Below are 23,119 nucleotides of genomic sequence, written 5' to 3' on the forward strand. Positions count from 1 at the left end.
CTGTTAGCAAACTGCCATTTTGATTACTACTGAAATATTTTAACCTCTGCCACTGACGATGGGTGGAGGTAATGCTTTCACCCATTTGTTAGCCTGTTTATCTATAAATGATCTCAAAACTAATGGGCAGATTTCAATGAAGCTTGGTACACAGATGGAGCATGGCCCAAGGAAGAACTGATTAGTCTTTTGTGAATATGCAGATCCGCATTCAGATCCTGGAATTTTAAAAGGATCCATTAACATTGGGAGATGGGGTGAATTGACTTTTTTAGAATGTTTTGGGCTGTTTTATTTAGAATGTTGTTGATTGTTTTAGAATGATATGGATTGTCTCAGCTACTGTGATGGAATTTGTCACAGTTGTCAAAATGTGAGCAGAGTTTTCAGAGCAGGTTTTTGGATGTGGATTGGCCTGAAGCCCCCCCCCCCCCAGTGAGTTGTGAGTTGGAAGCTCTTAATAAAAAGATTTCTTTTTTTAGCTTTGTTGTTACAGAGCAACAATCACACAACAAAGAGCTGCGTAATTGTAATAACATTGAGTTAACACAGCATAGCAGAAGTATGTGTTCTACTGAGTGCCCTCTTGTTAAAATGTCTGGCTGAAGAAAAAAGACTTACATTTATATAATACTTTCATAACCACTGAGCACGCAAAAGCACTTTACAGCCAATGAAGCACTTTTAGGTGTTTTCTTAGGTAGCCCCTCGGGATGACTTGCTTCCACTCCAGTTCAATGGATTCTGAGATGGCTGATGAGATCCAAGGCACAATCTGCAGACACTGCCACATGTGGGGCAGGTGGTGCTTGAAGGGTTGGGTAGATGATTTGTTTGGAGTTTGGGGCGCACTCTCTTGACTTTGCCTCTGCTGTTCCTTACAAACTCTCTCAATGTGCTTGGCGCCTTCCTAAATGTACCTTCTCCATTTTAATCAGTCACAAGTCAGTGGGATATTTGACCTCTTCAAGATTGCTTTGAGGACACCCCTAAAGGACACAAGTGTCACTGATTCACTCAGAAACTGAGCTCCAGGTCATTGTTGACTCCTTCTCCAAAGCCTATGAGAAAATGGGCCTTTTTAAGTATTCACTGTTGTATTGTGGGAAATGTGGCAGCCAATTTGCACACAGCAAACTCCAACATACAGCAATGTGATAATGACAGATAATCTGGTTTTGCGATGTCGGTTGAGGTATAAGTATTGCCCAGAAGTCGCCAACAACTTCTCAAGGCCAATTAGGGATAGGCACCAAATGCTGGCTTAGCCAGCGAAACCTGCATCCATGAAAGAATATTTTTAAAAATGACACCATGGTTAACTCCCCTACTCATCTTCGATGTAGACCCTTGGGATCTTTTACACCCACCTGAAAGGGCAGAGCCTTGGGTTAACATCTCATTCCAAAAGACAGCACCTCTGACAGTGCAGCACTCCCTCAGTATGGCACTAGAGTAGCAGGCTAGATTATTGTGCACAAGTCTCCGGAGTGAGACTTGAACCCACAACCTTCTGAATCAGAGGTCAGAATGCTGCCAACTGAACCACGGCTGACATGCAGGTACATTAATTTAGCCTGAATGAATTGTAAACATTTGTATGACATCATAACCTTCAGAATTCTAGAAAAATGTAACTATATTAAAGGAATGCTGCAGGTTATCAGTCCCTTGATGAGTACTCAAGTATCTGTCTGTTCAAATAAAAAAAATTGGCAGACTTTTTTTTGCCTTTTTTGTGTATAAATTTAACATAAGGCGACGGGTTTCCTGATTGGGGCTTCCATCTTATCTGCATTTCTCAGGTTTAGATACAGAAATATAACATTCTTTTGCCAAGCCCAGTAGCAGTGGCAGTCCTGGGAGCTAAAAGTTGGTAACAGAATGAGAAGTTCCAGGAGCTTGGAACTACAGGACAGATTGTGTCCTGTTTGGAAAACCAGCTACCTGGAGAGAATCTTATTAAGTTATTTATTATAGGGGGTGTTTTACAGATACTGTAGTAATTTATGAAACAGCACTTCAAGGATTTATCTTACCATTTTCATTTAATCTTTTCCAGGATACTGTTTTTGATATGTATTGCTAGCCACTAGAGAAGTGTATTCTACTGAAAAGTGACATAATTCTAAATGTTGCAAAAAATAAGCTGTCATTTCAGAAGATTGTCTTTTCAAAATGTGCAAATTATAATATAAAAAAGTCCACTTGATACATGAAAACTAAAGTTCAGAATTCAAAGGAAGTTTATACAGTATCACTTTTGCGAAGTTTTGTCATGTTGATCTGAACAGCGGGTTAAAGTGGAACCTGTTCTTTAATATGCTGGAGCATGCAATGCTGAGGGATCTGTCCAACTTGTAATGAAGATAGACTCCAATGCACTAGCAGGAATAAATGACTGTCATGTATTTCCTTACATTACTACTAGTGACTACACTGGAGGAGACGATGGTGTGGTGGTAATGTTGCTGGACTAGTAATCCAGAGACCCAGGCTAATGCTCTGGAGGCATGGGTTCAAATCCAACCACTGCAACTGGTGGAATTTGAATTCAATTAATACATCTAGAATGTATCATCAATTGTCATATAAACCCATCTGGTTCCCTAATGTCCTTTAGGGAAGGAAATCTGCCATCCTTACCTGGTCTGGCCTACATGTGACTCCAGACTCTTAACTGTCCTCTGAAATGATGTAGCAAGGTCAGTTCAAAGGCAATTGAGGATGGGCAACAAATGCTGGCCTTGCCAGTGACGCCCACATCCCATGAAAGAATGAAAAAAAATTTTGCTGGTTGTGAAGCACTTTGAAATGCCCTGAGGTTTGTGAAAGGCACTATAAAAATGCAAGTGTGTTTATTCTTAATTATGAAAGATGCAATTTGCAATCTATGAAGCCTGAGTTCATACAAGGCAGAAATTGGGAAACTGTGAGGCTTGAGCAGGCAGCTAAGCCCATCTGAAATCAGATAGAAATGTAGCATTACTTCTAATATATTGCCTCCCAAGCACCAAAGAAAACTGCTTTTGGTAGGTCTCAGCATCTCTGGGTGGCAGTGGTGCTTTGGCATTTAGTTTCTACGTTTAATGGGACTGCTGCCAGCGACAGAACAGTGAGGTAAATGATTCATAAATCCTGTTCTAGAAGCTAGACTTTGGTTTAAATCCAGTGAAGACAATGAGATAGAAATCTGCGGGCTGTAGAAATCCTCTCAAAAATGTTTAGAAAATTTCAACAATTCCTTTGAGCTGCAACTTAAGGCCACAGAACAGAGTTGCACATAATTCAGCATTTAGAGAGATGAAAAGAGAATTGGATAAATACTTGAAGGGAAAACATTTACAAGGCAATGAGGAAAGAGCAGGCTGTAATTGTTTAGCTCTACCAAAGAGCTAACACAGGCACTATTGGCTGAATTGCTGCCTCCTGTGCTGTATCATTCCATGATGCTGTCTAAATATTTCTCAATTTCCTTTTGAAAGATACTTCATCTGCTTCCACCATGCTTTCAGGCAGTCCTCCAAATCATAACTACTTGCTGTTTTGAAAAAATGCCTCCACTTCCTCTGCCAGTCAACTTAAATCTATGAACTCTGGTTACTGACATTCCTGCCACTGGAAACTGCAGGAAGAGCATTTTTTTGGAGAGTTGGGAGGCCTTGGATCGCACCAGTGGAGTTGGTAACATAAACAGAAGCTATCTCTCAGGGCAACTAGAGACAAGCATGAACTAAATAAAATGTAAACCACCCAACAAATCTATTAACGTGGCCAAAGTAAAAATTCGAACTTAAATGATGCTTGTAACCACTGCCAACCACCCCACCCCCAAATGTGTCTACCGCTAGAATCTGCACTTGGCAAAAAGTTTGCAGCTCCAAGATTCTTTTGTCTATATATTACAGTAATATTTGCAATGCTTCAAGTTGGTGCATTTTCAAAGTAACAAGGAAGCATCTCATCTTTCTTGCTGCTTGTTTTTTTTGCTTTGTCCAAGCATTTCCCCCCCAAAAAACTGCAGAAAAAACTTTTATCTTAAGCAGTGAGCAGTACAATACCTAAATGCCTTTAAACACATTTTTGATTCAATCTAATTCCTTAGTTATTACCATCAATATAATAGAGTGCATACTTTTCCAAATTGAAGGCAAGTTATTGGTAGTGCTTGTGGAGTGTAGTAGGCCTAAAAGTTGTTTGAGGAAACAGGCTTTTCCATAAGCTTTGAAAATTTAGACAACAATTTTCTTAAAGGGAAAAGCTATTGACAGAAGACTGTGATGGTAATACATCTCCTGGTACGTCTTGGGAGCTTGTCAATAGAAATGTAGGTATTGATAGAAGCCTGTGGGAGACATTTTTCTGCCTGCCTTACATCCGTGTGATCTCTAAATCATAACTACATTAATATTGACAAGCTCCTGACAATAGTCACATTACTATTGATAGGTTTCTGTCAATAATATGTTGCCAAATAAAATGTATTAATTCATAATTTGTAAACTGTTCAATAACTGTATTGAAGAAAAATTCAAGGGAAGTTCCTACTCCCACAGTGATATGCTATTATAATTTATATTGGTTTAAGATATATTTTAAGAACAAGCATTACTGCCAGATATTGTGAGTTTAGCTAAGAAACATGATAAACACAAATGGTGTAAAGTCCTGTGGTAATAAAGCTCTCCAGTCCGAAATGCTTGGGACCAAGGCATTTGTGGATTTCAGAATTTTCTGGATTATAGAATAATGTTAGAATGATAACCATAAGTGCGTGAACTAGATATACATATGGACCTGCGATACAAAGCAGCGACAAAACATTATAAAGCACTAACAAAAATGGTTTTATTTATCCAAATATTGTATCTTCCATGTTTCCAAAGTACTGTACCAAAATGATGCCTAGAGAACAGGTGATTCCAGGTGACCCAGAATTTGCATTACCAACAAGCTCAGGCTGGGAAAAGTAGGGTAATGATTATTTACTAAAAATTCAGTATAAAAAAAAACAGGTTTCTTTCCCAAAAAGATTGGCAATGTTTTACCAGTGTGAGAGGCTTTGATTTTTAATTTTAATTCCTAAGCAATTAGCTGACTTTTCTTCCTCTGTCATCCATCTTGTCTCTCTCCTGCAGCCTTCCCACTGAAACACTAAAGACTTACTCTTATCTTCAGTAGAAGCAGGACCATTAGAATGATTGTAAAGGCTTTCACATTCACTATTTCACAATCTGTTGCAATGCAATGAGTGGCGAGCCTGTGAGTTGCTTAGGCCTGCTCAAAAAAATTCTGGACAGCTGGGCCCAGATTTTTAACCTCAAGATGGGAATTGAGAGTCAAACCATTTTCTGACATAATGTGGGAATTCCGGAATCTGGTCCTGCCTGCCATTTTTAAGTCCCCCTGCAGCATCCAGCCTTTATGAAGGCATGAAAATCCAGCTCTGCTGTTTCTGGAATTTGGATTTCCGTACTGGAGAGAGTACATTATAGCATGTGACAAATTAACATTCTGTTTTGTGCAGACAAGCCATAAAATCTGCTTCAAAGTTGGCTAAATGCATTCCTTTCAAAAACTGAAATAAAATGTTGATGAAAAGTTATACAGATATTTGGAGACTAGAATTTTTTAGTGAGAGATTAGCTCCAAAACATTACTGCAACTGCACTTTTGCAGAGTGAAAGAGGCCCACTGAGGGTGTGGTGCAGACTCATTGAAGGAGGTGGCTTTAACAATTAGTGCCACCTTCTGCAACCCCTGCATGGTTTCTCAGTGCCAGAAGAAATTCAGTGACATCTCCAAGGCCGTCAGAGTAGCCGGAGGCAGTCGTACCTTAATGAGGATGTTTTCCTATTGCAGCTATCTTGCTCTTGCCCCATCTGCAGTTTAACATCTATGTGCAGGAGTACCATAGTACCCTTCACACCCCTTCCCTTCTCCCGCAAGTGTTTCTTTACTTATTGCTGGACATGTAGAAGACTCACGTGATGAATATTTCCTTGATAGTACCTGTTTTTGCCTTTTCTGAAACCGGGGTTATATTCCATATGATATCATGCAAGTGCTTTTACTCTTCATTGTTTCTTAAAAGGGAAATGGCCCACAACCAAATGATTGGAAATAATAGCTCAGCTAGTCACCTCAGAGTCTCCTGAGACCATAGGAAAAATGTGACGCTGGAATTAAGAGCCCACATGACTAGGCATCAAGTAGAGATATGGTGTTCTTAAATAGTAGGCTAGTAGGCATATTTGTTGTTGGGGGACAAGCTTTTGACACTGATGGAATTGGTGCAGAATGATTTTTTGCAAGGGGGGTGATTGTTTGCACCAAGGAATAACAATGATTTCTAACTGGGAGCTTTGGAGGTGATAGGCATGTCAGCAAGTAACTGAGTTAAGTTTAGCATCAAAGGAAAGCCAGGGTGGCAGAACTCATTTTGGCAATGGATTAGGATATTGGCATGAGGTTTCTAATAAGGCATACTTAATAAACCTATAACACCTGCCTTTAATGTTCAAGTATGCACTACATGCGATAGACTTAAGCATACAGTTAAAAAGTCGTACTGACCACCACACTTGATGATGGTTGGTTGGCGTTTCAAATATGCTACAGTTCTGAGCTTTGTATCTTAGGCTTTTACAAAATCAAATACTCATTAAAAAAATGCCAATTTACATATCTCTTTCATACCCATTATGTGTGGTGTCTGTGTTCCCCCAATTTTGGCCTCATGCATCTTGGATTTCCATCACCCCACCATTGACTAGGGTGTGATTGGCCATCTAGACACTTAGCCCTGAAATTTCTTCCCGAAAACTTTCCACTTCTCTACATCTATCTCCTCCTTTAAGATGCACCTTAAAACCTATTTGACCAAGCTTTTTTATCACCTGTCCAAATATCTCCTTAAGTGGCTGGTGTATAATTTTGTCTGCCAACTCTCCTTTGAAGCACCTTGGCACATTTTGCTACATTAACAGTGCAAGTTGTTGGTGTGCATGACAAAACACATAACTCTTCATTGCACAATTATATAAATGTTAAAATACAAATCCATGTAAGGAGAATTTAATTGACATAACCTTATCAATAACGTTAGTTTTTCTTGCTTAACATGCTTTTTTCTCCATTGAGCTAACAAGTATAACTCTTTTAGTTCATTATCTTATTGATAGTTTCCCTCTTGTTCCATATAATTGCTATTCTGCCAATGAAACCTTTAATTATGAGTCTGTCGTTGTTTCTGTATCATCCATACCATTTAAATTGATGATGTACGACCAGATGTGTTCCTTTGTGAAACTATATTTTCTCATATCGTTATCAAATGATTAAAGTTCTCTGAAACTCAAGAAACAGGTGTAAAATGGGACGCTTTTAATTAAGTCTTTTATTCATTCATCTTGAAACTGACCATTGCTGCAGGGTCAGTCCTGATCCAACAGCCTAGAGATCACCATTCCAAAGTGATTCATACTTCCCTGCTTAACAAGCAAAGGCTAAAGGTTAATATTACTACAATATAAAAAGAAATCAATGGCAATATAACATTAGAATACCTCAAGACAGCTTCATTAACCCTTGTCTTACAAGTTGGCAGTCTTTCTTGGGAGCTAGTCCTGATTAGCTCTCACCCATGTTGTTGCTTACCTACACTGGGTCCCAGACCCACAATGCCATAGATTTAGAATTCTCATCCTTATTTTTAAATCCCATTTGTGGTCTTAGTCTTAACTATCTTCAAAACCACAAATTCATTGTCTGTCCCTTCCTTTGACCGTGGAATCTTGTGCATCACCTCTCTCTTTGCTCCATTAATGGCAGTATGCTACTGACCTTGAAGAAAGCTGCCCAAAAAGATCTAGTGATCTCTGTGGCATGGTTTTCCTCTTTCCTGACAACAGTTTAAATCTGGCACTAAGTCAAGGGGAAGTCTTGGCATGTAGCAGCAATGGTGTCAGCAAGCAACTAATCAAATTGAAGTATTCTTGCATACAACAAACCAAGCAGTTAAAAGCACCTAATATCCTTAACATTTAATTTAAATTTTCAAATAGAGAAATAAATTAAATTATTACGATTGGACTAAGTAGGAGCTAAAATAAAGATGAACAAACTTAATAAAAGAACTCCACTTTTTTTACTATGGAGAAATTTGGCATTCCACAAATATGAAATTAGTTACTCATGACCAGTGGGAAGATTTAACGTTAATTATGAAGTTAGCACATCATTTAAAAGCCCAGTTAAAAACCTCATTCAATAAGGTGTAACTTTTTCAAGGGTTTTTACAGAGAGACTAACTGTTTAAGAATGAAGTTTCTCATCAATTCACTTGATTTCTCATTGATTGATTGCCGTCTGGGGGTACCTTAACAACATACCCTCTAGGGAAGCATAGGATCACTGACAGCAACTTCTGGATTTTTTTGTAATTCTGCAGATGTCAGGTCTCCAAAGTTGCTGTCAGTTTCAGTGGAGTAATAACAGCAAATGCTGACAGTTTTCCTGTCATGACCACTGCAAAATCCAGGCTACTGGTACCTTACCTATGCTGAAGTAAATATTTCTGTACAGTCGTGCATGGCATTTATGTACAGTAATTTTCAGTAAAACAATCCTTTATTTTGGCTTTTATACATATTACCATAACATAAAATCTAGATATTAATCAAATATTTTATGTCAGTTAGGCTATGACTAATCTTTGATTATCAGTTATTTTAAATGGGTTTAAGTCGAACTTTGTCTACCCCAAATCATTTTCTCTAAGATTTAATCCGAGCTTTTCAGTACTTTCCTGCCCTAGATTTAATTACTTTTTTACGATTGGTGCTGAGAAAAATGTAAATTTGACCTTCAACCACATAAATCCACAGGCATACATGTACAACTTTAGTACGTTGTAGCCTATTTGAGTAATCTTAAAGTTTACGCAGTCTTTCATTAAAAATATTGGGTGGAATATTCCATGCCCACTGGTGGCGTGCATGACAGGTAGCGTGAGTGGACAATATGGCGTGATGGTTTCACGATGGCAGGAAGGCAGGTTGTGATTGTCTGCTCAACCCACCGACAGCGGGCCTAGTTTCCCCACTATTGGTCATCATTGTAATATATCAGCATATCATTACCAGGCCATCCTGCCAGGCTCTTGCACCCCTCGGGATCGTTTGCATTCGTTGGTGGAAAAGCACACACAGGTGTTTCACAGCAGTACAAAGGTGACGTACACTTTGTGCCTGCACTATGGGTGAACTGGAGGTGAGTGCACAGCAACTTTCTGCAGAGCTCGCCATGGTCACCTGTTGCTTTATAGGCTTCAGGGACGTGGTGGCAGGGGGTGTCCCCTGCTCGGAGGTGACTTTTGAGGGGGAGTGGGTGGCAAGTGTCACCCTACCTCAGAGGCAATTTGTGAAGGGGCGGTGCTAAGTGCAGCCCTGCTGTTGAATATAACGCACAAGCATTCAGGGTTGGGGGTAAGGTGGGCGAGGGAAGTGGCCGCGCATTGGGAAAACTTGCAGCAAGTGACCGTTCCTCTGGAACTGAAACAGTCCAGGCGCAGCCACATTGATATGATTGGGTTCGGGCACTTAGTTTATCTGCCAACTCAAGCAATGCAGAGGCTTCAAATTGCCACCAAGTTCTCCAAGAGTTCCCCCCAACCCAGTACAGACAGCAAATTCATGAGCATTGTAGTGGACTGCAGAGCAGTTGGACTGCACACTTTGTACAATCTCCTCGCTAAAGCTGGCCATGTAGCAGTCACTGCTAGAGGCGTTCATAGCCCCTTGCAAACTCACAGTCCTGGTTTGGACCAGTCTCCCCCATGATTCAAGCTAACAGGGCAGCCATGCAGCGCACTAATCTCTGGCCATCCAAGTGGTAGCCAGCACTCTCCAAGAGGCGTTAAGGGACAGTCACACTTAACTAGGACAGGTTCTTAGTACACCCATGCTAACCATGTGTCTCTCTCTTTCATCCTGCAAAGGAGTACATCAAGATCATGGAGCCTGGTGAACTAGCTGTATGCCTGATGGCCTACAGAACGCAAAGAAGACGGAGGAGAGAGCAGCTGAGGCTCCTGGTTGGCAGAAGTAGGAGCAGCAACCTCAGGAAGAAGGGGCGGCTGGGGCTCCTGCACCTGCCACCCAGGGTCTATGGATGCCACCTTCCATTCCTGCAAAAGACCAAGAACCAGTATTGCCAAAGACTGCAAATATCTAGGGAACTGGTCACTCACATCTGCCAGTTACTGCAGATTTGGTGCCACGAGGACATGGAGGACATCTACTGCCAGTGGCTGTGAAAGTGACTGTGGTACTTATTTTCTATGCCAGTGGCTCCCTTCAGGGCTCCACATGTCACCTCTTTGGGATCTCTCAAGCCTCCAGCCGCAGATGCATCCATGAGGTTATGGATGCCATCTTGGCAAGGGCACGCAACTTTGTGCATTTCACCTGGATCCAGGACGCAAGAGTTCCCCGCAGGTGTAGGGTGCAACTGACTGCACGCATGGCACTCAGATCTCCATCACAACAAACGGTGGACTGCATCAACCGCAAGGGCTTCCATTTGCTGAATGTACAGCTGGTGTGCAACCACCAGAACTGCATCCTGCAGCTGTGTGCACGGTTTCCAGGGAGTTTGCACGAAGCCTACATCCTCAGTCGGTCATAGATCCCTGGAGTCTTCCAGGGTCCACAGAAGCTGCAGGGATGGTCCTTGGGGGCAAGGGCTACCCGCAGAGGCCGTGGCTGATGACACCCATGCTGCGGCCTCGGACTGCAGCAGAGCGATGGCATAATGGGACTCATGTTGCAACTCGCATCTTGGTGGAGCAGACCATCAGGATGCTGAAGATGAGGTTCTAGTGCCTGGACTGGTCTGGTGGAGCCCTACAATACAGTCCACAGAGGTTGTCATGATTCGTTGTCATCTGCTGCACCCATTACAACCTGGCGCTCCCAGCAAGGAGACAAACTGGCTGAGGAGGCAATGGAAGAGCTGCATGTCTCTTCTGAGGAGGACGACACCAACAGGGAGGAGGCTGAGGTGGGCCTCAGAGGCGACAATGACAGGGATGAGGCCCTCGCACTGGCTAGACAAGGCAGGCACTTGGGGGTGGCCATCATAACTGCTAGATTTGTGGAGGATGATGACGACATGCGGTGAGGTGACCCCATAGTTCCTCACATCACATTTATGAACGTTTGACTCCAGTCTGGCTAATGGCAGTGCAAATACCCTTTGTGAGACTGCTGTCATGGAGTGGTAGTGGAGGCCCTAATAGCCACTCGATTGCAGGAGGATGATGACGACATCGATCTTCACACAGCCTTTGAGAATGCCTGACTCCTGTCTGGCCGAGGGTAGCTCGCTTGCGCTCCATGATCAGGATCATATGATAGAGTCGCAACAATGAAACTTTAGAAGCATCTGATGCTTTGTCCACCTTCAGCACCTGAGTGCTTCAGGAGCCTGAGCACAGCATCGGTGCTCACAGATGCTAAAGAGATGGGGGCCAGCCCCTCCTTAAAGGTGCTGAGAGCACACACAGAGAATGAGAGAACTCTGTGGTGCCTGACTACTACATTCTGGCAGCAATGACAAGCACTGCCGAGGTGCAGGCATCAGTAATGTCTCCAGTGGGTGTGAGGCCGGACCGTCACTTTGGTCTGAAGGCTGCACAAAGCACAGGGAAGGGGTCCTGGATTGAGACACCTGCCTTTATCTTGTGCAGAAAGGTTTCACATCTGAGTGATAAGGACATGGTTCATCAGAACAAGGAGCCATAGGCAGGGAGACATCCTTGGGAGTTTATTGACAATAGTGAACATTATGTACAAGTGATTAACACTTGTGCCCAGGCTGTGCTTCCTGATTGGTCTCAGCTGCAGCTCATTACTGCCTGAGCTGTGTGCTGTTGCTGTGGTTGTGCTTGGTGCTGGCTGTGGCTGTTGCTGCTGCTGTGGGATTTCCTGTAGCTTTCTTGCTGCTGCTGTATTCCTGTGGCTGTCCCTGATAGGACCTGGAGCCTGCAAGGCCTGAGGCCTGAAGAATTGGAGGAGAGGGAGAGGAGGTGCTGCAAGACAGGGAAGCTGGGAGGCAAGGACAGTTTTCATTACATCTGCGTTGGGTGTCTGGACTTTTGCTTGGTGGGGGTTGTGAAGACCAAAACATCAACAATTTCCAGTTCCCTGGCCCCAACCGCTTCCTCTTCACCATGGACGTCCAATCCCTCTACACTTCCATCCCCCACCAGGATGGTCTGAGGGCCCTTAGCTTCTTCCTCGAACAGATGCCCGAACAATCCCCATCCACCACTACTCTCCTCCGTCTGGCTAAACTTGTTCTCACACTGAACAATTTCTCCTTCAACTCCTCTCACTTCCTACAAATAAAAGGTGTGGCTATGGGTACCCACATGGGCCCCAGCTATGCCTGTCTCTTTATGGGGTATGTGGAACATTCCTTGTTCCAGTCCTACTCCGGCCCCCTTCCACAACTCTTTCTCCGGTACATCGATGATTACCTCGGTGCTGCTTCATGCTCTCGTCGGGACTTGGAAAAGTTTATTAATTTTGCTTCCAATCTCCACCACTCCATCATTTTCACGTGGTCCATCTCTGACACTTCCCTTCCCTTCCTTGACCTCTCTGTCTCAATCTCTGGTGATAGACTGTCCACCAATATCCATTACAATCCTACCAACTCCCACAGCTACCTCGATTACAGCTCTTCACACCCCGCTTCCTGTAAGGACTCCATCCCATTCTCTCAGTTCCTTCGCCTCCATCGCATCTGTTCCGATAATGCTACCTTCAAAAACAGTTCCTCTGACATGTCCTCCTTCTTCCTTAACCGAGGTTTTCCACCCATGGTCGTTGACAGGGCCCTCAACCGTGTCCGGCCCATCTCCCGCACATCATCCCTCACGCCTTCTCCTCCCTCCCAGAAACATGATAGGGTCCCCCTTGTCCTCACTTATCACCCCACCAGCCTCCGCATTCAAAGGATCATCCTCCGCCAACTCCAGCATGATGCCACCACCAAACACATCTTCCATTCACCTCCCCTATCGGCATTCCATAGGGATCGTTCCCTCCGGGACACCCTGGTCCACTGCTCCATCACCCCCTATTCCTCAACCCCCTCCTATGGCACCACCCCATGCCCACGCAAAAGATGTAACACCTGCCCCTTCACTTCCTCTCTCCTCACTGTCCAAGGGCCCAAACACTCCTTTCAAGTGAAACAGCATTTCACTTGCATTTCCCACAACTTAGTCTACTGCATTCGTTGCTCCCAATGTGGTCTCCTCTACATTGGAGAGACCAAACGTAAACTGGGCGACCGTTTTGCAGAACACCTGCGGTCTGTCCGCAAGAATGACCCAAACCTCCCTGTTGCTTCCCATTTTAACGCTCCACCCTGCTCTCTTGCCCACATGTCTGTCCTTGGCTTGCTGCATTGTTCCAGTGAAGCCCAACGCAAACTGGAGGAACAACACCTCATCTTCCGACTAGGCACTTTACAGCCTTCCGGACTGAATATTGAATTCAACAACTTTAGGTCTTGAGCTCACTCCCCCATCCCCACCCCCTTTCTGTTTCTTCCCCCTTTCTTTTGTTTTTTCCAATAAATAATATAGATTTTTCTTTTCCCACCTATTTCCATTATTTATAAATATTTTTAAATCTTTTATGCTCCCCCCACCCCACTAGAGCTATACCTTGAGTGCCCTACCATCCATTCTTAATTAGCACATTCGTTTAGATAATATCACCAACTTTAACACCTATGTGTTCTTTTGTTCTGTTGTCTGTGACATCTTTTGATGATCTGCTTCTATCACTGCTTGTTTGTCCCTACAACCACACCACCCCCTCCACTTCTCTACTCTCACCCAAACCGCATCCCCCTCCCCCCCGCCCCCCAACACTTTAAACCAGCTTATATTTCACCCCTTCCTTGGATTCACTCAGTTCTGTTGAAGGGTCATGAGGACTCGAAACGTCAACTCTTTTCTTCTCCACCGATGCTGCCAGACCTGCTGAGTTTTTCCAGGTAATTCTGTTTTTGTTGTGAAGACCATGTTGCTCTGTAGGGGGAGGAAGAAGACTGCTGAAGGGACTCTGGGTCAACGGGTATGTTCGCATGTTCATTTAACATCTTGGGTCTCCCCCTTTCTCACCCCACCCATGTCCAAGCCCAGGTAGCAGCTGCTGCCTGGTGAACAGGGATGGATCTGACTTTCATGTGCAAAGCAGAACCGGCTGCTTGGTGACAACATCGCCCTCCCCCTATGGGAAGAACAGCTAGGCCCCCACCACCCTGCTCCACTCCACCCTACTCTCGTTACCCTTTCCCCTTCTGTGCCTCCCTGTCATTTTCCCCTCTCTCCTCCCCTTCCGTCTCTATACACCATCAGGACGGAGAGGGTAATCCTTCTTTTCCCCCTCTCTCCCTTTCTAAACACTGTTGCTACCACTGACAGAGCCCTCCACCAATTCCCCCCTTCATCCCTTTAAGGAAGCTCCAGGAATTTTTAGCGAATAACTGCAGTCACCGAGACAGGGTCCAGCTGGCCCTGGACGGTGGCATTCTTTTCCTTTTGGGATTTGGTCCGCACGTGAGGCCCTCAAGGCCCCTGGGCTGGACCCGAACGCTAAGAGCAGGGGCTACACATTTTTCGCTGGGCTCCTGAAGGAGGGGAAGGATTAAAATAGTCCTCTCCTTCTTACACTTTGCATTAGGTGAAGGTAGCACATACTTCTGACAATAAAGACTACCATTGCAAGCATCAACATCAACAGCAGCAGGCACGCACAGCGCAGCTTCCCAAACTTCTCGGTCCTCAGGGACGGAAACTATGCAGTTTGCTTCCTGCAGAAAACCCATACCGTTCCGGGAGACAAAGCTACGAGGCTCCTGAAGTAGTGAGGATATGTCTACATGAGTCATTTAGCCTCCAATTCTGGCGGGGTGGCTATCTTATTGGCCACACATTTTCAGCCAGAGATCTTGAGGGTCAAGAAGCTGGTGCCAGGCCAGTTGCTGCACCTTACTGTCCACCTACGGGGCGGGGTGCTTCACTTTGTGAATGTGTACACTCCCCTGGGCGCACAGCAGCAAGTGAGCTTATTTGAGGAAGTGTCCACTCATCTCGGCTATATCGACGCGGCCGGGTGCATCGTCCTCGGTGGGGGGGATTTCAACTGTACCCTCAGGGCCAGGCCTGCACTGCTCGCTAGATGTGAGTAATTTGAGGGACCTGGTCGGGTCCTTCAACTTGGTGGACGTCTGGCGACTTCTCCGTCTTGACTCCAGTGTTTTCACTTTTGTGTTAACCTGGATTCAGAGCATCCAGACTCAACCACCTTAAAGTTTCTAAGGCATTCATGCCCTGCGTTCCGTCGGCTTCTGTACAGCAGGTGCCATGCACGGACCACCATCTGGAGTGGGCAAGGCTCATGTCCGCGTCTTCTGTCAGAAGTACGTGAGGGGGTCAACAAGGAGGCGGAAATTCAGGGTCAAGGAGTTGGAGAAAGAGGTACTCAACCTGAAGGCATGTTTCCGTCAGCCTGATAAGTACCCAGCCCTGAGGCTAGCGTTTGAAGAGAAGAAGTGCGCGCTGCGTGACCTGCAACTTGTCGCGTCATGCCGTGCGTACGTGAGGTCGCGGATCAAGTTCCTTCGAGTCCTGGGCTGCGGCTTCCCCTTCTACTTGCTGGAAAAACGGCATGGGGTCTGTCAGCAGCTCCTTATGCTGCTGGCTGATGACGGATCCCTTGTCTTGGATCTGGGGGGACATCAGGGCCATCGCCCGAGACCATTATACTGCTCTGTTCTCTCCGGATCCGTCCAGCGAGGATGCTCAAAGAGTTTTGTGGGAGGACCTGCCGCAGGTCGGCCCGCAGGGCGCCGGAAAGCTTGTCTCCCCTATAAGTTTGGGGGAGCTGACTGGTGCCCTCGACAGCTTCTCCTGGGGCAAGTCCCTGGGGCTAGAAGGGCTGACCATGGAGTGATCAGGGTGTTCTGGGACGTCCTGGGGAACGACTACATGGGGGTCCTGGGGGAGAGTATCGCAACTGGGGTGATGCTCCTCTCATGGCGCAAGGCTGTGATTGCCCTGCTGCCTAAGAAGGAGGATCTCCACCACCTTAATAACTGGCGCCTGGTCTCCCTCCTCAGCACCCTGCTGGACCACATGCTCCACCCTGACCGGTCCTACATGGTCCCGGCTGCATCATCTTCGATAATATTCATCTAGTCCGGGACATCATCCACTTCTTACAGAAGACTGGTCTGTCGAGTGCCTTCCTGCCTCTTGACCAGGAGATGGCGTCTGACAGGGTGAATCACAAATATTTATTCAGGACTCTGCGAGCATTCGGGTTCTGGACGCATTCTGTTGCCCGGACCTGACTTCTGTACACTGCCGCAGAGTGTCTAATTAAGGTGAATGGGTCCCTGACGGTGCCCCTTCGCTTTGGGAGAGGAGTGCGTCAGAGCTGCCTCCTGTCTGGCCAATTGTATTCTATCTGCGTGGAGCCTTTCTGGGCCTTTTGCGGAGGAGGTTGTCAGGATTGGTTCTGCGCAGGCCAGGCATCAGTGTGGTCCTCTCAGCTTACGCCAATGACTTGCTCCTCATGTTCACCGACCCGGCTGACCTGCAAGTGCCGGGAGATCTATTCTGCTGCTTCCCCAGTGGGGGGGGCCATCTACGGAGATGTCCTCCAGCTTCCATTGGAGACCTGGGGTGGAGGGTGTTGTGTGCAGCATACAATTGTAGGTTGTGTCAGTTCACGGACTCCCAAGACACCTGCGTCTTTTGCGGCCTTGTGGAGTCCGTGGACCCTGTGTGTGTGTATATATAGGGTGTTTTAGGTTGCACTTCCTTTTCAGTTATTTAAAAAAATCTTCTACTGTTGTTTTGTTTGCACTTCAGTCCCATGCTCCTAATCTACGGACACCCAGTCCGGAGGGAGGCCGGGAGGGAGGAGGACCTTCTACTGAACCTGCTCCTAGTCCTGGCCAAGTTGGCCATTAACAGGTCCAGGCAGCGGGCAATCAAAGGGGTCGTCCGACCCAACTGTCTGCCCCTCTTCCGCGACTATGTTCACGGCCGGGTGTCCCTGGAGAGGGAGCACGCGGTGCCTGCCAGCACCTCGAGGCCTTCCATGCTCGGTGGGCACCTTGGGGGCTGGGGTGTTTTATTGACACTATTAATCACATTTTGGTTTAATATTTGTAAGTTTCCTTTAAATTTTGTCTTTGTTTTTGCAGTTTCCCTTAAAGGGGCTGCCTTTTACTTTGTCCCTAATTTTGTTAATTTAGTTTACTTGGTTGACTCAAAAAGAGTTAATTCTCCTTAACTGTTCTAACCCTGCCACTATGGACATCCACAACGGAGGTGGTGGCAGCCTGCTGACTGTGATGCCCTGTCTATGATGACTTTGGCAGGCGTCCTCTTTCAGGGTCCTGCTGTGTGGCAGTGGCACCTCCTCGGCTTGTGGAGCTAGAGCTGTTGAGATCACATGAAGAGTGGAGTCTGATGGGCCGGATATTCTCAGAATCACATGGATGGATGGGAGTGTGCACCTGTGGATCCTCCTCCCTTTGGGTGAGCGTGGGCCCCAGGCTGACTCTTTGAGGAGCAGGGGCGGCTGGAGTGAGATCAAGCTGCCCAGCACCCCTCTCACATACTTTTGGAGGCCAACAATGGCATCAGCGATGGAGTTGAGCCCGCACAGTAGCGAAGTCCTGGACCAAAGTCTCCATGGCAGCCACCATCTTGCCAGTGTTGACCTCTGTGCGTTGAAATGCCAGTGCTATCACCTCAGACTGAAGGCAGACGGACTCCTCCATCATGCCTTGCAATCTGAGGAGTGCAGCGGCCCTCCCTTCCTGATTGTCCTGAGCTTGACTTTGCAGCCCCAGCAACTCCTGACGTGACTGAGTCCAGAAGCTCGTCTCATCTGATTCAGATTCAGCAAATTTCTGGCCTCCAGCAGTCCTTCGACTGCTAGACATCTGGGAAGTCCCTGCTGCCACCTGCAGTGGATCAGACAATGCGTTGTGCTCACCAGACTGTGATCCCAGGGCTACTCTAAAGCTAGGTCCCACCGAGGTATGTGTCTCTGCACCGGTGGAGGGTGTGGGTGAGCGCTGTGACAGGACTTCAGGGAGGGTGCCTCTAGATTCGGGGCTTAGTTGGAAGCCCTGGGCCATGGACTCTGTCAGCTGTTTGGCAGATGTGCCTGTGAAAGCAAGGAGAGATAATTAGTGCATGGCGGTGGCCTGTGAAAGTGATCCAGATCCTCACCGGCCAGCTGGATGGCTCTGTTTTCAAAGCCTGAGAGGACCTAAATTTCAGGCATTCCGCCACCGGTCTGTGACCTCTCTCTCTTGTTGTGTGCCAGCTTGTCCTGCATGGATAGAGATGGAGAAGGATAAGCAGGACGCCTGCCAGGCCAGATGATAAATGTGTTGACGTTTCGAGTCCTCATGACCCTTCGACAGTTCTGTCGAAGGGTCATGAGGACTCGAAACGTCAACTCTTTTCTTCTCCGCCGATGCTGCCAGACCTGCTGAGTTTTTCCAGGTAATTCTGTTTTTGTTTTGGATTTCCAGCATCCGCAGTTTTTTTGTTTTTATCAGATGATAAATGTGCCTGGCCTGTGCGGTTGGTGAGTGGTCCCATGGATGGGGTGAAGACAATGACGGTGAGTGTGAGAGTGAATCGTGATGCCCCTTGAACTGGCAGTAAGTGAGGGCCCTATGGATGTGTGCTGGGTTTGTGAGTGTGTGCGTTGAGTGATGAAAAGAGTGACTTACCCTAGCAGAATAGAGATCATTCATCCTCTGGCGCCATTGGATGGCTGTCCTCTTCTGAAGGGCATTGGCGCTGACCACCACTGCCACCACTTCCCAAGCCAGATTGGTCAGGTTGCTCCCCATCCTGCGGCCAGAGCAGGGGTAAAGGATATCCCAGCTTTCCTCCACAGTATCCAGCAGTCGCTCAAATGATCTATCATTAAACCGAGGAGCTGCAGTCTTCTTGCCTTTGAGGGTGATGTCTCCCGGGCAGCAGTGGTAAGCTGGATGCAATGAGCGCTGTGCTTGCGGCTGGCTTTTAAACATGGCACCCAGTGTGATGCAACGGCAGGGTGATGAGAAGCCCACCCGCCACGGAAAAGGCGTGTTTCCCAGGAATGAATAGATAATGAGGCAGGCTCGGGATGATATCGCATGAAAACCCGCCATTGCCGTCGGCAGGCAGCACACCATTTTACCCGCTCACTACCATACTTAGTGCAAATTTGGGTCAATTTCACCCATTCTGTCCTCTTTTAGATAGCATAACGCTAGTTTGGGCATTTTGCAGTTTGACAATACTGTTTATTGGGTTTTTCTTAATATGGAGTAGTTGCATCATCAATATGCAGAATTCATTGATACAATTACTTCTGCATATTGAGATGTAATTGTTTCTAATGTAATTGGAGCTCTAATCCATATTTTGTGTTCAAGGCACAATGTGAATTAGCAGTTTTGCTGTGGCACAAATCCGCTAAGCTGGTTGTTGACTTTCATCCAAAATATATAATTTTTAAAAATAAAAAGAATGCACATGATAGATAAACTGGTATAAAAATTAAGAAATGATTTAAAATAACAACATTGATCATCCCCAGATGGTTAAGTGGTCTTCTATTTAGTGCTTATTCCTGTGAAATGTGGTTTTACCAGAGTCACAAACGCTTTTACTGTAGTATTTCAATTAAACATAAATTCTACTCAAAATGTAGAAATGAAAAGCTACTGTATTGCAGAGAATCTTTGGAACGTTCTTGAGTGTAATAAATAAAATGGGGACACAATATATTGCTAAACTATCATTAAACACATTTTCTCTTGATGGCAGTGGTCATGCTGCAGTTGACCTCAACATGAAGGGAAAGAAATCTTGATCGCTATCTATTGACCTCAGCTAGAAAGTAAATAAATGCCTGGCAAAGGCAGGGTCAGGGTTGGGTGGTCTGCCATTTCCTTACAATCCTCTTGGCTCTTTTTATTTGAACAAAAACCGAGAACGCTGGAACTACTCAGTAGGTCTGGCAGCATCTGTGGAGTGAGATGCAGAGTTAACATTTCAGATCAATGACCTTTGATTATAACTGGAAAATGACAGACAAACAACAAGTTATATTTATATACATTTTTAATGTAATAAAACATCCCAAGGTGCTTCACTGGAACATTATGAAAACAATGATACCAAGCTGCCACATAAGCAGATATTAGGTCACATGACCAAAACCTTGGTTAAAGTATGTTTTAAAGAGCATCTTAAAGCAGGAAAGTGAGGTAGAGAGGTAGAATATAACAGGTTTAGAGCAAAAGGGGGTGGGGTGGGGGGTGGTGTTGGATGGGATAAAGAACGCATAATGGGCGGCAATTTCCCAGCATTGCACTAAATGCGGTAGCGGTCGGGTAAAATGGAGTCCTACCCGCCAACGAAAATGGCGAATTTCACGCCGCATCTTCCCGAGCCCACCTCATTATTTATTCACTCCCGCAAAACACGCTGTTTCCATGGTGGGCAGGCTACCATTCGCCTGCTCACCACCACCCCGCTGTTGCATCATGCCAGCCGCTATATTTAAAAGGCAGCTGCCAGCAAGGCACACATCACTACCAGCTCACCACTGCTGCCCAGAAGACATGGCCAGCAAAGGAAAAAAGACTGCGGACCTTGGCTTCAACGACGGGTCCCTTGAGCAACTTGAGGGATGCCTTGGAGGCCCGAAGGGATGTGCTCTACCCCCGCTTTGGCCACAGGATGGGCAGCAAAGTCACCAACCCGGTTGGTGGCAGCGGTGGTCAGCGCAAATGTCCTGCGGAGGAGGACAGCCACCCAGTGCCGCAAAAAGATGAATGATCTCCTCTGTTCCGCTAGAGTAAGTCACTCTATCACTTTCATCACTCCGAACTCTCACTCTCAAACACAGCTCGGTGAGACTTAGCTTTAGACTAGCCTCGAGATCACAATCTGGTGAGCACATCGCACTTTCTGATGCACAGCAGGCGGAAGCAGGGACTTCCCAGGTGCCCGTCATTCAGAGGACTGCTGGAGGCTAGAACGTTGCTTTGTCTGAGTCAGATGACATGCCTCTGGACTCAGTCATGTCACTGTTGCTGGAGCTGCAAAGGCAAACTCGGGAACATTAGGAAGGGATGTCCGCTGCACTCCTCAGATTGCAAGGCAGGATGGAGGACTCTGTCCATCTTTAGGCTGAGGTGATATCACCTGCATTGCAACGCACTGAGGTCGACACTGGTAGGAATGCAGCTGCCATGGAGACCTTGGTCCAGGACATCACTCCTTCACTGCAGCACGGGCTTAACTCTATCGCTGATGCCATAGTTGGCCTCCAACAGTGTGTACACAAGAGGAGTGCTGGACAGCTTGAACTTCAGCTACCCTTTACACTCACAGAGTCAGCCAGGGGCCCTTGGGCACCCGTAGGGAGGAGGATCAGCAACTGCACATTCCGGGGCCATCCGCACATGTGACCCTGGGAGTGTCCGGCCCATCTGAACCCCCTCTTCCTGTGACCTCAGCAGCTGCAGCTTCACAAGCTGAGGAGCGTGCCATTGCCACACAGCAGGACCCCAAAAGCAAGCTGGGGCCCTCCAAAGGATGCCCGCCAAAGTCATCACAGACAGGGCATCACAGTCAGCACGCTTCCTCCACTTCTGCTGTGGATGTCCGGGGAGCACCAAGACGTAGTGGCAGGATTAGGAAAGTTAGTTAAAGTAGTTGCGCGGTATGGCTACGGGTGTTGATCACTTGTACATACGGTTCACTATTGTAATAAACTCTTAATGCCTCCCTGACTGTAGCTCCTTGTTCTGATGCGCAGTGTTCTTGTCACTCAGATGTTAAACCTTTCTGCATAATATAAAAGGCAGGTGTCTCAGTCCAGGGCCTCTGCCCTGTACCCTGTGCAGCTGTCAGACCGCAGTGGTCCAACTTCACACTCTCTGGAAACATCTGCCTGCACCTCGGCGGTGCTGGTCATTGGTGCCAGAATATAGTGGGCAGGTGCCACAGAGGTCTCTCATTCTCTCTGCGTGCTCTCAGCACCTTTTAAGGTAGGGCTGGCCCCCATCACACCAGCATCTGCACCCAGTGATGCTGTGCACCAGCTCCTGAAGGGCTGAGATGCTGAAGGCAGACACAGCATCAGATGTATCTAATGTTTCATTGCTGCATCTCAGAGATGGCCCTGATCATGGAGCGCAAGCGAACTGCCTTCGGCCAGACAGGAGTCATACATTATCAAAGGCTATGTGAAGATATATGGAGTGTCCTCACTGCATGTTGTTGTCATCCTCCTGCGATCGAGTCAGTATTAGGGCCTCCACTGCATCTCCATGACAGGAGCATTCTCACAGAGGGTGTTGGCACTGCCATAAACCAGACTGGATTTAAACTTCACAACAGCAATGCGAGGATCTATGGGGACACCTCACTGCATGTCGTCGCCATCTTCCACAAATCTGGTAGCTATGAGGACCTCCTGTGTGCACCTGCCTCATCAAGCCAGTGCAAGAGCCTCATCCCTATCATCGCCACCACCAAGGTCCCCCTCACCTTAATCCCCGTCGGTGTTATCGTCACCAGAGGAGATGTGCAGCTCCTCTATCTCCTCCTCAGCCAGCTCCTCTCCACGTTGCAGCGCCAGGTTATAAATGGCGCAGCAGATGACAACAATGCGTGACACCCTCAGCGGACTATATTGCAGGGCTCCATCAGACCAGTCCAGACTCTGGAATCGATCTTCAGCATCGGAATGGTCTACTCCACCAAGTTGCAAGCTGCTGCATAAGCCTCATTATAGCGTTGCTTTGCTGCGGTCTGGGGGTGCCGCACAGTTGTCATCAGCCACGGCCGCTGCGGGTAGCCCTTGTCCCCAAAGAGCCAACCCTACAGCCTCTGTGGACCCTGGAAGACTGCAGGGATCTGCGAGCAACTGGGTATGTAGGCGTCGTGCACACTCCCTGGAAGCCGTACGCACACCAGCAGGATGCGTTT

At 46.6% G+C, this 23,119-nt stretch overlaps 1 protein-coding gene across 3 annotated transcripts in view; it reads left to right on the forward strand.

The window, feature by feature from the left end:
* pex2 (peroxisomal biogenesis factor 2) overlaps nucleotides 1-23,119 on the forward strand; it is a 30,361-nt gene that overhangs the window by 1,200 nt on the left and 6,042 nt on the right. Inside the window, exon 1 of one of the 3 annotated variants that reach the window (XM_041190591.1) lies at nucleotides 4,924-4,969. The exons of 1 other annotated variant lie outside the window; for it this stretch is intronic. The gene's annotated coding sequence lies outside the window, so the exon portion shown is untranslated. Of the gene's footprint in view, nucleotides 1-4,923; nucleotides 4,970-10,223; nucleotides 10,330-23,119 lie in introns of those variants that run through there. One more of the 3 variants, XM_041190592.1, reaches the window with a different exon arrangement.

The sequence above is a fragment of the Carcharodon carcharias genome, chromosome 6 (genome assembly GCF_017639515.1).
Source record: "Carcharodon carcharias isolate sCarCar2 chromosome 6, sCarCar2.pri, whole genome shotgun sequence".
In the NCBI taxonomy this organism is placed as follows: domain Eukaryota; kingdom Metazoa; phylum Chordata; class Chondrichthyes; order Lamniformes; family Lamnidae; genus Carcharodon; species Carcharodon carcharias.